Source organism: Symphalangus syndactylus, chromosome 11 (genome assembly GCF_028878055.3).
Source record: "Symphalangus syndactylus isolate Jambi chromosome 11, NHGRI_mSymSyn1-v2.1_pri, whole genome shotgun sequence".
NCBI lineage: Eukaryota > Metazoa > Chordata > Mammalia > Primates > Hylobatidae > Symphalangus > Symphalangus syndactylus.
In genome coordinates, this window is record NC_072433.2 from 75224296 (window position 1) to 75238507 (window position 14212).

Below are 14212 nucleotides of genomic sequence, written 5' to 3' on the forward strand. Positions count from 1 at the left end.
ATAAAATCTACTTGATCATAATGGGTTACCGTTTTGATGTGCTGTTGGATTTGGTTTTCTAGCATTTTGTTGAGGATTTTTGCATCTATGTTCATCAGGGATATTAGCCTGAAGTTATCTTTATGGTAGTTGTTGTGTCTTTACCAGGTTTTGGTATCAGAATGATGCTGGCCTCATAGAATGAGTTAGGGAGAAGTCTCTCCTCCTTGATTTTTTGGAATAGTTTCAGTAGATTTGGTACCAGCTCTTCTTTACATATCTGGTGGAATTCAGCTCTGCATCTGTCTGGTCCAGGGCTTTTTCTGAATGGTAGGTTATTTTTACTGATTCAGTTTCAGAACTCATTATTGGTCCGTTCAGGATTTCAATTTTTTTCTGGTTCAATATTGGGAGGTTGTATGTTTCCAGAAATTTATCCATTTCTTTTGGGACTTCTAGTTTGCGTTCATATAAGTGTTCATAACAGTCTCTGAGGTTGCTTTTTATTTCTGTGGAGTTGGTGGTAATGTTCCCTTTGTCCTGATTTTGTTTATTTGGATCTTCTCTCTTTTTTATTAGTATAGCTAGTGTTCTATCAATTTTATGTATTATTTCCAGAATCAAATCGATCTTTTGTATGGTTTCTCATGTCTTGATTTCGTTCAGTTCAGCTCTGAGTTTGGCTGTGTCTTTTCTTCTGCTAGCTTTGGGACTAGTTTGCTCTTGTTTTTAGAAAAGTAAGATATGGTATGATACTAGATTGTTAATTTGGGATCTTCCTAAATTTTTTACGTGGGTGTTTAGCACTAGAAACTTTCCTCTTAACACCGCATTGGCTGTATCCCAGAGATTCTGCTATGTTGTATCTTTGTTTTCATTAGTTTCAAAGAAGTTCTGGATTGCTGCTCTAATTTCATTGTCTAACTAAAAGTCATTCAAGAATAGACTGTTCAATTTTCATAACTATGGTTTTGGGATATTTTCTTTGTATTGATTTCCCTGTTTATTGTGCTGTGGCCCAAGAGTATGGGTAGTATGATTTTGTTTTTTTGGAACTTTTTGAGAATTGCTTCATGGCAAAATGTGTGGTCAATTTTAGAGTATGTGCCATGTGTGATGAGAAGAAAAAGTATTCTGTTTTTGTTGGGTGGATGTTCTATAGGTGTCTGCTAGGTCCATTTGCTCAAGTGTCAAGTTTAGATCACAAATATCTTTGTTAATTATCTGCATCAATGATCTGTCTAATACTGTCAGTTAGGAGTTGAAGTCTCTGTTATTGTGTGGCTATGTAAGCCTCTTCATAGGCTTCTAAGAACTTGTTTTATGGATCTGAGTTCTCCACTGTTGAGTATATATATATTTAGCATAGTTAAGTCTTCATGTTGAATTCATTTCTTTATCATTATGTAACGCCCTTCTTTGTCTTTTTGTTTATTGTTGGTTTAAAGTTGGTTTTGTCTGAAATAAGAATAGCAGCCCTTGCTCTTTTTTGTTGTTTGCTTGATTGATCTTTCTCCATCCCTTTACTTTGAGCCTGTGGGTGTCACTGCATGTGAGATGAGTCCTTGAAAACAGCAGACAATTAGTTGGGTCTTGCTTCATTATCCTTATCATTCGGACATAGGCCCTGACAAAGACTCATGACAAAGACTCCAAAAGCAATTGTAATGAAAACAAAAATTAACAAGTGACACCTATTTAAATGAAAGAGCTTCCTTGCAGCAAAATAAACTATCAACAGAATAAGCAGACAACTTACAGAATGGGAGAATATTTGCATCCAACAAAGGCCTGATATCCAGAATCTATAAAGAACTGAAACAAATGAAGAAGAAGAAAAAAAACCATTAAAAAATGGGCAAAGACATGAACAGACACTTTCATGTGGCCAATAAGCATATGAAAAGATGCTGAATATCACCAATCATTAGAAAAATACAAATCAAAACCACAATGAGATGCCACCTTACACCAGTCAGAATGACTATTATTAAAAAGCCAGAAGATAACTGATGCTGGCAAGGTTGCAGAGAAAAAGGAATGCTTATACACTGCTCGTGGGAATGTAAACTAGTTCAGCCACTGTGGAAAGCAGTTTGGAGATTTCTCAGAGAATCCAGAACTACCATTCAACCCAGCAATCCCATGACTGAGTATATGCCCAAAAATATATATATAAATTCTATCATAAAGACACATACATGCATATGTTCATCACAGCACTGTTCACAATAGCAAAGACATGGAATCATCCTAGATGCCCATCGACAGTGGACTGGATAAAAATAATGTAGTACATATACATCATAGAATACTATGCTGCCATCAAAAGGAATGAAATCATGCTTTTTGCAGTACCATGTATGGAGCTGGAGGCCATTATCCTAAGTGAATTAACACAGAAACAGAAAACCAAATATCACATGTTTTCTCCTACAAGTAGGAGCTAAACACTGAGTACTTATAAAAACAAAGAAGGAAACAATAGACGCTATGGACTACTTGTGGGTGGAGAATGGGAGAAGAGTGGAAGGTAGGAGGAGGGTGAAGATCAAAAAATGATCTATTGGGTACTATGCTAATTACCTGGGTGATAAAATAATCTATACATCAAATACTCAAGACATGCAATTTACCCATATAACAAACCTGCACATGTACCCCCGAACCTAAAATAAATGTGGAGAAAATGAAAAAAATCTTAAAAAATAAAATAAAAATACACTTGAGCAACTTTGTACAAAATCAATTGAAACTGTTGTGTGGGTCTATTTCTGGACAATCTATTCTGTTTCATTGATTTATATGTCAATCCTCATATTAATACCATGTTGTCTTTTTTACTTTAGCTTTATAGTAAGTCTTGAAATAAGTAGTATAAATTCTTTTTTCAACTTGTTTTGGTTAATCTAGGTCCCTTGGATTTCAACACAGATTTAAAATCAGCTTAGTATTTTCTTGAAAATAATACTGTTAAAATTTGGTTGAGATGGCATTGACTCTGTAAACCAATTTGGGTAGTATTGACATCTTAACAATATTGATTCTCCAATCAGTGAACAGCATATACCTCCCCATTTCTTTAATTTTTTTCTCATCAGTGTTTTATGGCAACTGTTGGGTCAGAATATTTTAAATTATAGTAACTAACTATAGGTAGCTAGTATAGATGTGTGTATTGAGATGTTCATCACAGTGTTTAAAACGAAAAAGTGAAACAAACCAAAGGTATAACTAGACAGAGTTGTTTAAATTATCTTTGGCAGTATTCAGTGCTTTAAAAGCCTGAATTTTTCCAAACAAATACAGAGGAAATATATTAATTTCAGTGATATACTATTGCTTAAAATATTTTGGCAACTCAGAATTTGTAGAACACACTTTTAAATAGCCTCCATTGAAGATGTGCTCCTTTGATGATGGGTTAAAATTGTGATAAAACTAAATGTCATTCAGAGTCAAAACTGACAAAGTAGAATGAAAGGTCAATCTAGGTAAGCTACTTGGGTCAAAAATAAATAATTTTTGTACACAATTTATAAACTTGATTTTAAAGAAAATTTATTATAGATTTTAATAGGTTTGAACAGACCCTGCCACAGGTTGCCTATATCTCATAAATAAATTATTTTTTATGTGAAACAGTGTGGTGTATTAAAAAAATTAGATTTTTTTAAAACATAAATTCAGATTTTATTTCCAACTCTGACAGCATCTACCCATGTAGACCTGGTATAAGGCATTTAGCCCTTCTGAGAACCACTTGTACTGACAGTGAAACCGTTATCTGGACCCCGCCCTGCAAATTCTCACCTAATTGATCTAAGGCAGATGAGTCTCAGAAATTTGAATTTTTATTGTCCTTGTGTTTTTGATGTTTTATGGCAACAAGTCTATAGACATGCATTGGGGACTATTAGAATAAATAATCATTAGCATTCTTTCTAATTCTTAGGTCTTATGATTTTTTAAAAGCAATGGAAAAAAATGGAGATTCTACATCACTTCTAATCAGTTCCTAATGATCACAGTTGCTGCTGATTAGAGAAAAAGGAGGTTTGATTTCAAATTAAGAAATAATTATTGAAATAATGAAAATAAGAGTCCTTCATATCAAATAGTGCAAGCAGCAATGAATAAAAGAGCATTTCATTGTCCCCTGCTCTAAAATTCTTAAGAATATTGACAATTTTCCACTCCTTCCTTTAGGGAAGAAGAAGAAAAAAACAGAGGAACTTATTCGGAATTCTATGTACTTTGCCCTTTAGAACTAGATGGTGTTACTGAAAGTAATATGGATCCCAGCACATTACAATATATAAATATCAGAACCTGAATATAAATGTGCAGTGCATCTTTGGCCTTTGGGATATTAAAATGCTTGATGAGCCATGGACACACACATTAAGTTTTAAAAAAAGAAGAGAAAGATGGTCCCCCTAAGTTATATTATGAGCCCACAGGGGAAGAACAATGTCTTATTTGATGTCCTCTATAGTACTTAGTGTATGCTGAAGTTCAATAGCCATTCAATAAAAAATACTAATAATATGTATGATTGTAAGTTAAGCAATGATGAAACTACTAGTTCACTGATAGTTAATAAATATTTGATAGGGTAGTAGACATAACTTTCATACTACACAGTGTTTCATATATAAACATATTCATAAATCTTTTTGTATCACTTATTCATTTTGTTTTATGATATGTAATGAACTCACTTAATATATAAAATGAGCTTTATCTGTATTTTATTTTACTTTCCTTGAATTTAAATATTCAATTCATGTATAAACTAATTTACTCATACATTTGACAAATATATTTTTAGCACCCACTCTGCATAAAGCACTTCCCTGGCACATCAAAAAAAAAAACCTAAAAAAACTAAACATCTACCCTTTTCTTACAAATTGCCTCCCTTCTTTTTTTTTCTGTTTAATCATTCTAAATATTTTTACCAAGTGCATCACATACTCTTGGTCACACTGGTCATTTTTTTCCTAAGCCAAGAAACCTCTATGTCCCTGAGACACAATGCATAACTTTCAGTATCATGACAATAACCATCATATTTCCCCGAAATAATGGCATTATTTTTTGTTAGACCTATCTGCTTTAATCTTCAAGACAGTCCCATGGACATTTGTTCTTGCTCTTGTGTTGAACTTCTCATACATTAGCATTTTATCACGGACAGCTTGATTTTCCCATCTTCTTCAGTTCTTTCATTCAAAGCTCACCTCTCTCAAGAAAATTTCAACTTAGAAAAGCAAGTTCAGTCACACCCATGCCAGTACCTTCTCTATTCTCACAGACTTAGTGTAACATGTAATCTTCAGTTACTGTAATGACATGGATATGAACTGGCTCATTATCACATTGAGAACCTACTTTGTACAGGACATTGGCAAAATCTGAGGATGCCAAGAGGTAAAATATAATTTTTGACAAGATTGTTAATCTGTTTGAGAGGATAAGTGGGTAACAACATTACAGAACACATGCTAAGTCCAAATTAGTAGAATAGATAGAAATGTAGGGTAGAATCAAAATATACATGCTATAATCCAGATACACTGCACTATGCACACATACACACATACATACCTATTGCTTCTTTTTAGCTGATTTTATCATGTTCTAGTGCTTCTTTTTGTTTGTTTGTTGACACAGCTTCTCACTCTGTTTCCCAGGCTGGAGTGCAGTAGTACGATCACAGCTCAAGCGGTCCTCCTGCCTCAGCCTCCAAACCCAGCTAATTTTCTGGATATTTTTATAGATACAAAGTCTCACTAAGTTGCCCAGGCTAGGCTTCTATTTTTATTCAGTAGAAAACTGTTTTTAAAAATTTCTTGTCAATTCAATTGTCTTTTTTGATTGAATGCTAGGTAAAGGCAGGGGTGCATTACAATGGAGATATATAGGCCTTTTCTTATCCTTCTTCCTTTCCCCAGGGATATCTATCTGGTCAAAGAAAGTTTTGCAATTCTGTGGTAGCAGGAGAGGGGCTCATGTATTTTCATGTAACTTTCACTATTGGCTTTCTCTGACCTATAGCTGAGCTCATAGATTCTGATTTAGAGGAGTTGGCCAGAGGTTAGAGCAATGTTGCCCTGAAGTGGGAAATGCCTAACCATTGTTTTGGAGAGTTGTGCGATCTTCGCTGCCGACCAGGCCCCCACCTTGGCTCTTGATGACAACCCTGACACCATCAATGTCTTCCTCTTGTCTCCTGCTTCAGGTGGTTCCTCTGAGACTTTTAGAGGTCCTTCCACCTCAGGGTGATGGCACCTTGGTTTTGTAGGCATACTGGCTCAATATAAGATATGTTTTGTATGTCTTTGGTGTCACAAAGGAAATTCTGGGTAGCAATGACAGCTTACATAGACCACAGAAGGCCAAGAGAGAGAGAAAGAGGAAGGAGAAAGGGGAGTCTCACTAGGAAGAACTGCAAGTAGTTATGTTCGATTATTGTGAAGGTGGAGCAAGTTACAAGACTTGAGCTTTGGAGAGACATCATAAACAGCCTTGTATGCCTTGCTAGCAAGTTTAGAATTTATCCTAAATACCACTATTTCCAACAAAAAATTATACCCATCCCAAGCATCACAAGAGAAATTAAAGTTCAGGGGTCACAACTGTGGATTATTAGTGGTGAAATTAGAGACCAAAGGCTTAAGTGACAGGGAGAGGGAGATCTCTTGCTCTTGTAGGACAAGACCAAGTCAGCATTATGCAGCATTGTGTCATTACTATCTGAAGTATAGTATTAAAAAAACTTATTGAATGAATGAATATAATTAATGAAGTAACACAATTCCATCAACATTCCTAAAGAGATGGTTTTAGCAGACTTTCCTTAGAACTTGCATTCTAAATTCAGAGACACAGTGAACTTTTTTGGAATATGAATAAATTCAACTTGTACTAAAGAGTTATGCCATTTCTACTGTAAGAAACATCCCATCTTGTAATATTTCAGGTTATTTGAATAAGAGCCTGAAGAGTTGCAGCACTAAGGACAGGAGGCTTTATGCTGCTTGCATTTCAGTCCGTTGGGAGACCCTTGGAATTGTTTGCTGTCAGCACACATAACCTGCTGAAGCCACTTCAGAATATAGCTGCCCTGCTCAATGATGGCAGCAGCCCCTTTCATCTTAAAGTATCATTTTAATTGTGTAGCAAGTGGAGCTTTGTAAACAAGACTGTGCAGAGATGTCTCTACACTGCCCATTAAGTCGTGTTATCTTTAGCATCATCAGTTTGCATGCTGAGGAATTTCAGGTGGAAGCAACCTTCTGAGACACTTCAGTTATTTTAGTAACAAAATGCACAGGGTCATTAATTTCATTTGGATCTATTTTGAGACTTAATCATTAAATTTAAAATATTTTTTAAATCTAGGGAAAATGTTGAATTTCAATATCATCATATACTCACTAGGGTATCTGAGTCATGGCAATGAAGGTTTGAGATTATAAACCGTTCCCAAAATATATAGAACTCTCCTTTCAGCAACCAAGTGCCTGGTATTTTATAAACATCATTTCATTTCATTGTTGCAACAACCTACGTATTAGCTATTGTTAACTCCACTTTACAAGTAAGGAAGACAAAGAGAGAGCCTCAGAAAGCATAAATTCCCTATTCAAAGAGATTCTTTTAAAAAGCTGGGAGGGTCTGCCTGACTCCAAAGTCTTTGGCCTACCTGCAGCAGCCTCTAGGCAAACCCCCAGGGTTACTGATTTGGCAGGTCCACTCTCCTGGAGAATCACGAAATGGCTCAATATTGCTTATTTATTATTATGAACACTGCTGTTTCTCTGCTCTGAATGTCTATGCCCGTTTTTCCATTCTGTTACGTAGTTGTGAATATTAAAATGCTTTGGGAATGAGGGGAAATGTACAGATAACTAGTACTGGAATGGAGTTTTCTTTTTTCTTGTGGCAGGAGAGCAAGAATTATTTTGGGATGCAGTATTGCATTTGAATACTTTTCTTAACAATTCAACATACTTCTGGTGTTCACCTAAGACTGAAACGTCTGGCTCAAGTGGCAAGTGTTGAGATTTTTGTTGTGCCTGTCTTATTGGGACCAAAGGGATGCATAAAGACAAGTCAATTTTCTCCAAGCTTTTAAAAGTTATTGCCTCTTTAAAATTAAAAAAAAAACCCACTGATATGCAGAGGGCACAATTAATTAAACAAAATAGGATCAGATTTAAAGAGAGGGAAATGGGCAAATAAAACATAAAACAAAATGTCACTCTTTTCAGAGTTGAATTGTCAACTTCACTAAATGGTCTCTGCTGTGCTGAACTCCCCACAAAAGGTATTTCGATATCTGGGGGCCAAGGACCCTCCAAATTAAATACACTGAAGGGTCTTTTCTGTGCATGTGGTCTGTCCTTTACTCTTACAAATTCTTGTGAGTGTGATTATCTTGGGATATTTTCTATCTTAGTTAGAGATCATATATTTGTTCAGGAATAAAAGAAAAACACTTAAGCTGAATGGATATTTACTGTAAAGAATCAGGGATGGGCTATAGAGCCTGAAATGGCTCTGACTAGGAGAGAAACAGAACGTTCTTCAGGAGCCAAAGCTCTCCCTCCTCCTCTCTTTTGTTTGTTTTTCAGATGGGTCAAATAGAGTCATTGCAGGCCTGTCTTGAAGTCATCTTCCAGTTCAGAAGTTCGTTCCACTCATTGGATTTCCCACAATCCATTTCTAAATGCCCAGGAGAAGGAATCTGATTGGCCTACCCTGGTTCAATCAGCTGTGAGTAGGTAGGCAGGGCCAGGAACCAGTCAGTCAGAGAAGCAGCATGAGCATGTCAGCTTTGGGATGTCAGGAAACCTGCCAAAGAGCCTAAGGGCTCTTCCTCTTCTCAGCAGGCAGAGTACATCAAGTGAATTTCCTCAGGAGTGCATTCTGATTAGAATATGCTATAATTAATTTCTGATGCCTGCAGAGACTGGATTAACCATCATGTTTATCCAAATCTCTTACAACCATTACACAGCAAAAGGATTCCTTTTGGGTTAGTTCTTCAAAAGATACACAAAACTCTTCAGTCCACTCACTGCCACCACACACACGCCATATCCCCATCCTCCTTCCTGTCTGCCACCTCCCCTACATCAGAGATAACTATAAACAAAAAGAACATGTTATTGGCCCGATAGCAAATAAAGTAATACTACCTCCCACTAACTTTCTGCAAAACGATGTTGTTGACAATGAATATACTATGTACTGTTTGTTGAGTACTTTGAGTTTCTCAGACAGTCACTGTATTAAATACAAGGTATTATTACTATTATTAGCATGTTTAACATTTGGTTAATAGTAGGAAAGTTCTTTTACAGTCTTGGCTGTAAACTATAGCTATAAATTTTTCCCATCTTCTTTAAGGCTGTTCCAGAGGCTTTGAACAATGATACTAAAGTAACAATTCAAGTACATCACTGTGCCTAATGAATAACAGCTCTCTTGATTAATGGTACTTGTTCAACATCACACTGACACAAGTATGAAGTGTAAAAAAATGGAGTTTCTGCCTACTGTGATTTTTTTTCTCCGTTTTTTAAAAAAACAGCATCATCAGAGCTGAATTTTTTTAGAGCTCGATTTTTTTTTATTACCTATTCGTCTATTCAACTACTGCTGTATTTTTTTATTTGACAAGTACTCTGCTTTTGTCTCATGCTGGTGCTTGCTATCAGAATGTTATCACTCAAGAGATCTGCTGTAGGATCTGCTAAGCATCTCTGCAATCAGCAAGCCCTCTACTAGCCTAGCACTAAACCTCTGCCCAAGGTAGAAAAAAAAAGAGGGTCCAAGAGGGAAGAAGGGTGAACTTTGCTGAAAGGCACACACTGGTCACAGCTGACAAGGAAAGCCAGGTGTGAGAATATCTATCACGAAGCCATGGTGAATTGCAGGTGACTAGAGGCATACTTCACGGTGCTGTATCAGAGTTTATGTATTTTACTAACCTTATTTCATTGGGTTGAAGCTATACAGTTTTATGAGCCCCCCAATCTCTACTAGTTGGAAATAAATTCCTCCTCGGCTATATATCAGAGAATGACACTGGCTGTTGGCCCATCTCTCTGGGCAAATTCACTGCCGGTATTTCTTCTTTTTCTTTCATCCTGGGGCTAGGGTGCAGGGTTGTTTCTGTATGACATGACATGCCAAGAAGGAAAAGCCTTGCAGTTCAAGGTGAGGGAGGCAGGGCAACCTGAGTACCAGCTTTAGCCTCTTGTTACATCCCCGTCTTGTAAATTGTTCAATCTGGTGGCGATTTGAATGGTTAGCACTGTTGTCAGCTATCTCTGCACTCCAGCTTTTCTCTCTCCTGGCAGGAACATCTGGGACACAGACTTTACAAACAGTAATAATAACCCTACTTTAGCTTTCACATTTTTGCAGTTGTTATTATGTCATCATGGTAAATGACCATAATTGACCCCCACAATGAAATGTTGCCAACATTCATATGAATAGCAACTGCAGTCTCACAGGCTAGCAGGCATGTGCTTTGCAAATAAAAAATTTGCTGAATAGCTGAAATCTCAGGTTCGTTTGGGGACCTGAGTATTTCTGAATTATAATGGAAAACGATTTTTTTCTGAAACAGAGCAGTGCTGCATACAGTAACCGAAACAGGAGGTCAGGGGTAAGTATTAGATGGATATTTCCAGGATTTGCAAGAGCCCTTATGTCTTTGGGGGCTGATTTAGATATGGAATAATGAGTCATGAGACTCCAACTGAGCATAGAGTTCTTGTAATTGTATTTCGCATCTAAAGGGCACACAAAATACACACGCACGCACCCGCACGCACGCACGCACACAAAATTCCAGCATCACTGCCATCCCAAAGTTAGCATATCTTTCCTGATGTTCTCCAGAGCTGCCATGCAGTGAGGACATAACAAAACAGTGAAAAAAGAATTGACAATGCCAAAGCACATATCAATGCTCTGACTATAACTGTACATTTTAATATTGTGCTCAGGAGGCAATTTCAGCTAAATTAGTCATGACAATTTTTGACTGATTTGGTTGAGAAGCCAGAACCAATTCAAGATGGTTGTTTCAATAAATGAATGAATGGGTGAATAAATTAACTAAATCTATTTTCTCTTATTTCCTGAGGAGTCTACTTTATCACAAAATGCCTATTTTTTATCATAACATTTTTTTTTCAAACTAGGCTTGTTACCCTAAAATAAAACAATCTAACACAGAAGGCAGGTACCTTGAAATTAGCTTTACATAGATTTATGTAATCTAAATAAACCTTCTTGATTCAGTCATTATTATCCAGATCTAGTTAAAATCACTCACACAGGATTTTGAAATCTGCCTCAAAGTCTCCTCTTAATCTCCCCTAATGTTTCTGAAATAAGCTTCTCTCCGGTTCTCTCCTGTGTTTAATGAGAACACCTTTGGGAAGAATAACCAACAATCTCAGATGATTGTTGTTGGCATAGAAATTAAGGGAGTTCAGAAATTTCTCATTATATACAGAACATAATGGAAATTATTCAGCTAATGATTCTCAAATTATAGGGAAATTGAAAAAGAATCTTGCCTAGACAGTCAAAATTCTTTGATGAACTATTTACAGGAGTAGGTTTCCTGTGACACAAAGAGGCATGTCCCCAAGATTACCTAGGATAACCACTTCCACCATCCTGAAATTTCTCCCTATCTCCTATTCCTAAACTTCTCCTTATCTCCTATCTTCTATTGACCAATGGCTCCATCTGGTCAATGGCCCCTCAGAGTGGGTCAAAGCCCCATAGTATTCACCACTCCTCCCCTACCCTCCACCCAACCACATAATTACATTTGCTCCCTTAGTCCTATCTCTCTCAATACAACCAAAATTCCCTATTAAATCACTGTGGCAAACTTAGATATTACCAGGAAGCTCATTAGATGTATTTTTTTTTTACCCTGGGCTGTGAATAGCTGTAATTCTTCTAATAAATATTTTTAACTTTATAAAGGGATTTAACCCAATTGAATCTTTTATTTGTTAAAAGAATGATCAGAGATATTTTGTTTAGGGAGGACTTGTGGACAGGACATTCCCCTGGTTCTACTCTAGCATGCTAAAGTCAGCAACTTGATACTCTATTTTTGAAAAGTTCTCTGACTTGGATTTGAATTTCAAAGCCCAAATTAAATTGTCTTAATCTTCTTCTTAGTTTTACTCCAAGGCTAGCTAAAAACAAACAATAAAGGCAGAAGCAGAATCATGTAACTTTTTCTAAATTGCATTTATTGTTTCACTTTTTCTCTTCTTATTTTTACCAGAACAGAAAGGAGCTGGGAAAGGAGAGGCCAAAGAGCAGACAACTACTGACTGTTGACCAAGTAAGGCCTGGCAAGTCTCCAGTTGGACTGGTCTTCGTTGTGAGTCATAGAGGTTCTCTTCGTTGAATTTGCAAGTAAAGAGGAGGGTGTGAAGGTGCTTTTGTTTATATTGAATTTTTGAAGTTTGTGGGTTCTATTATTAACTCAGTTTCATGTAGTTTTGATTAGGGAAGCCTGTAGACAGCATGGACCTTTCCTGTATGAAGGAGTCTTCTTCTTCTCATGTGACCACGAGACCATCTCATACACCTTTTCTGTGTCCCAGTCTGCTTCCTCAAACAGTGGATTTAGTAAATAGCTAGGTGTCCACATTATTCAAATATGCAAAGAAAATTAAGCCTTTTATTTAATATCTTTAAAAGATGCTTATTAACCCAAATGACTATCTTATTTTTGAAATGTGTCATCATTTTCTATGAGTTAATCTTACTTCTTGAACATCCACCCTATTAGTTTCGTATGTGAGAAATAGTATATCTTACTGTCTTCCAGTTTAACATTATCTTTCATTTCAAAGTAGTGTGTCTGGGTTGCATGATGTCTTCCAAAGTTCTTCTCTCATCTCAAATGATCCCAAGGTAATGCTGGGGCATAGGAGGAGGTGGGCTATATTACTCTGTGAAGGTTAAAGAAAGGAGGAGAAAGTAATGGATTTGTAATCACAGTTCCTAGTGCTGTACTCTGGATCTTGGAAAGATTGGTTGAGGAGTGGCTGATCCATTCTAGTCTTGTCTAGTTTCTAGTGCTCTTTGCAATAACTGCTGAGACCATGTTCCCATGGCAGATGTTCATGGTCCACTGAATTTGCTTCTGGTCTGAAATATTTGATACTTCATGACATCTTTTTCTAAACTCCAGGCCTCTGCTGGTTCACTGACCATCTCAGCCTCTCTCTCTCCCCTCACCAAGGTGTATGGATACTTCTAGATTATCTATGTTATGAGCAGCCACGAGAAACCTAGAGTGCTGCCTCATGTTTAAATAAACATACCTTCTACCATGTTTATTATTGAAAATGGTTCAGGAACAAAAGTTTGGTTTCTCTTAGAAGCTTGGATCTTCCCCCCTTCAATAGTTCCAAGAAAATAGGCCACTAGCATAGATATCCTAAGATTTATTCATTTGTCTCTGGATGTTTCTATCTACTTGACCAATTTACCATATTAGTCTGTTTTCATGCTGCTGATAAAGGCATACCCAAGACTGGACAATTTACAAAAGAAAGAGCTTTATTGGACTCACAGTTCCACATGCCTGGGGAGGCCTCACAATCATGGCAGAAGGTAAAGGCACATCTCACATGGCAGCAGACAAGAGAAGTGAGCTTATGCAGGGAAACTCCCATTTCTAAAACCATCAGATCTCGTGAAATTTATTCACTATCACAAGAACAGCATGCGAAAGACCAACCTCAATGATTCAGTTATCTACCACTGGGTCCCCCTCACAACATGTGGGAATTCAAGATGAGATTTGGGTGGGAACACAGCCAAACTGTACCATTCCACCCCAGTCCCTCCCAAATCTCATGCCCTCACTATTGAAAACCAATCATGCCTTCCCAACAGTCCCTCAAAGCCTTAACTCATTTCAGCATTAACTCAAAAGTCCATAGTTGAAAGTCTTATCTGAGACAAGGCAAGTCTCTTCTCCCTATGAGCCTGTAAAATCAAAAGCAAGTTAGTTACTTCCTAGATACAATGGGGATACAGGCATTGGGTAAATACAGCCATTCCAAATGGGAGAAATTGGCCAAAACAAAGGGGCTACAGGCTCCACGCAAGTCTGAAATCCAGTAGAGCAGTAAAATCTTAAAGTTCCAAAGTG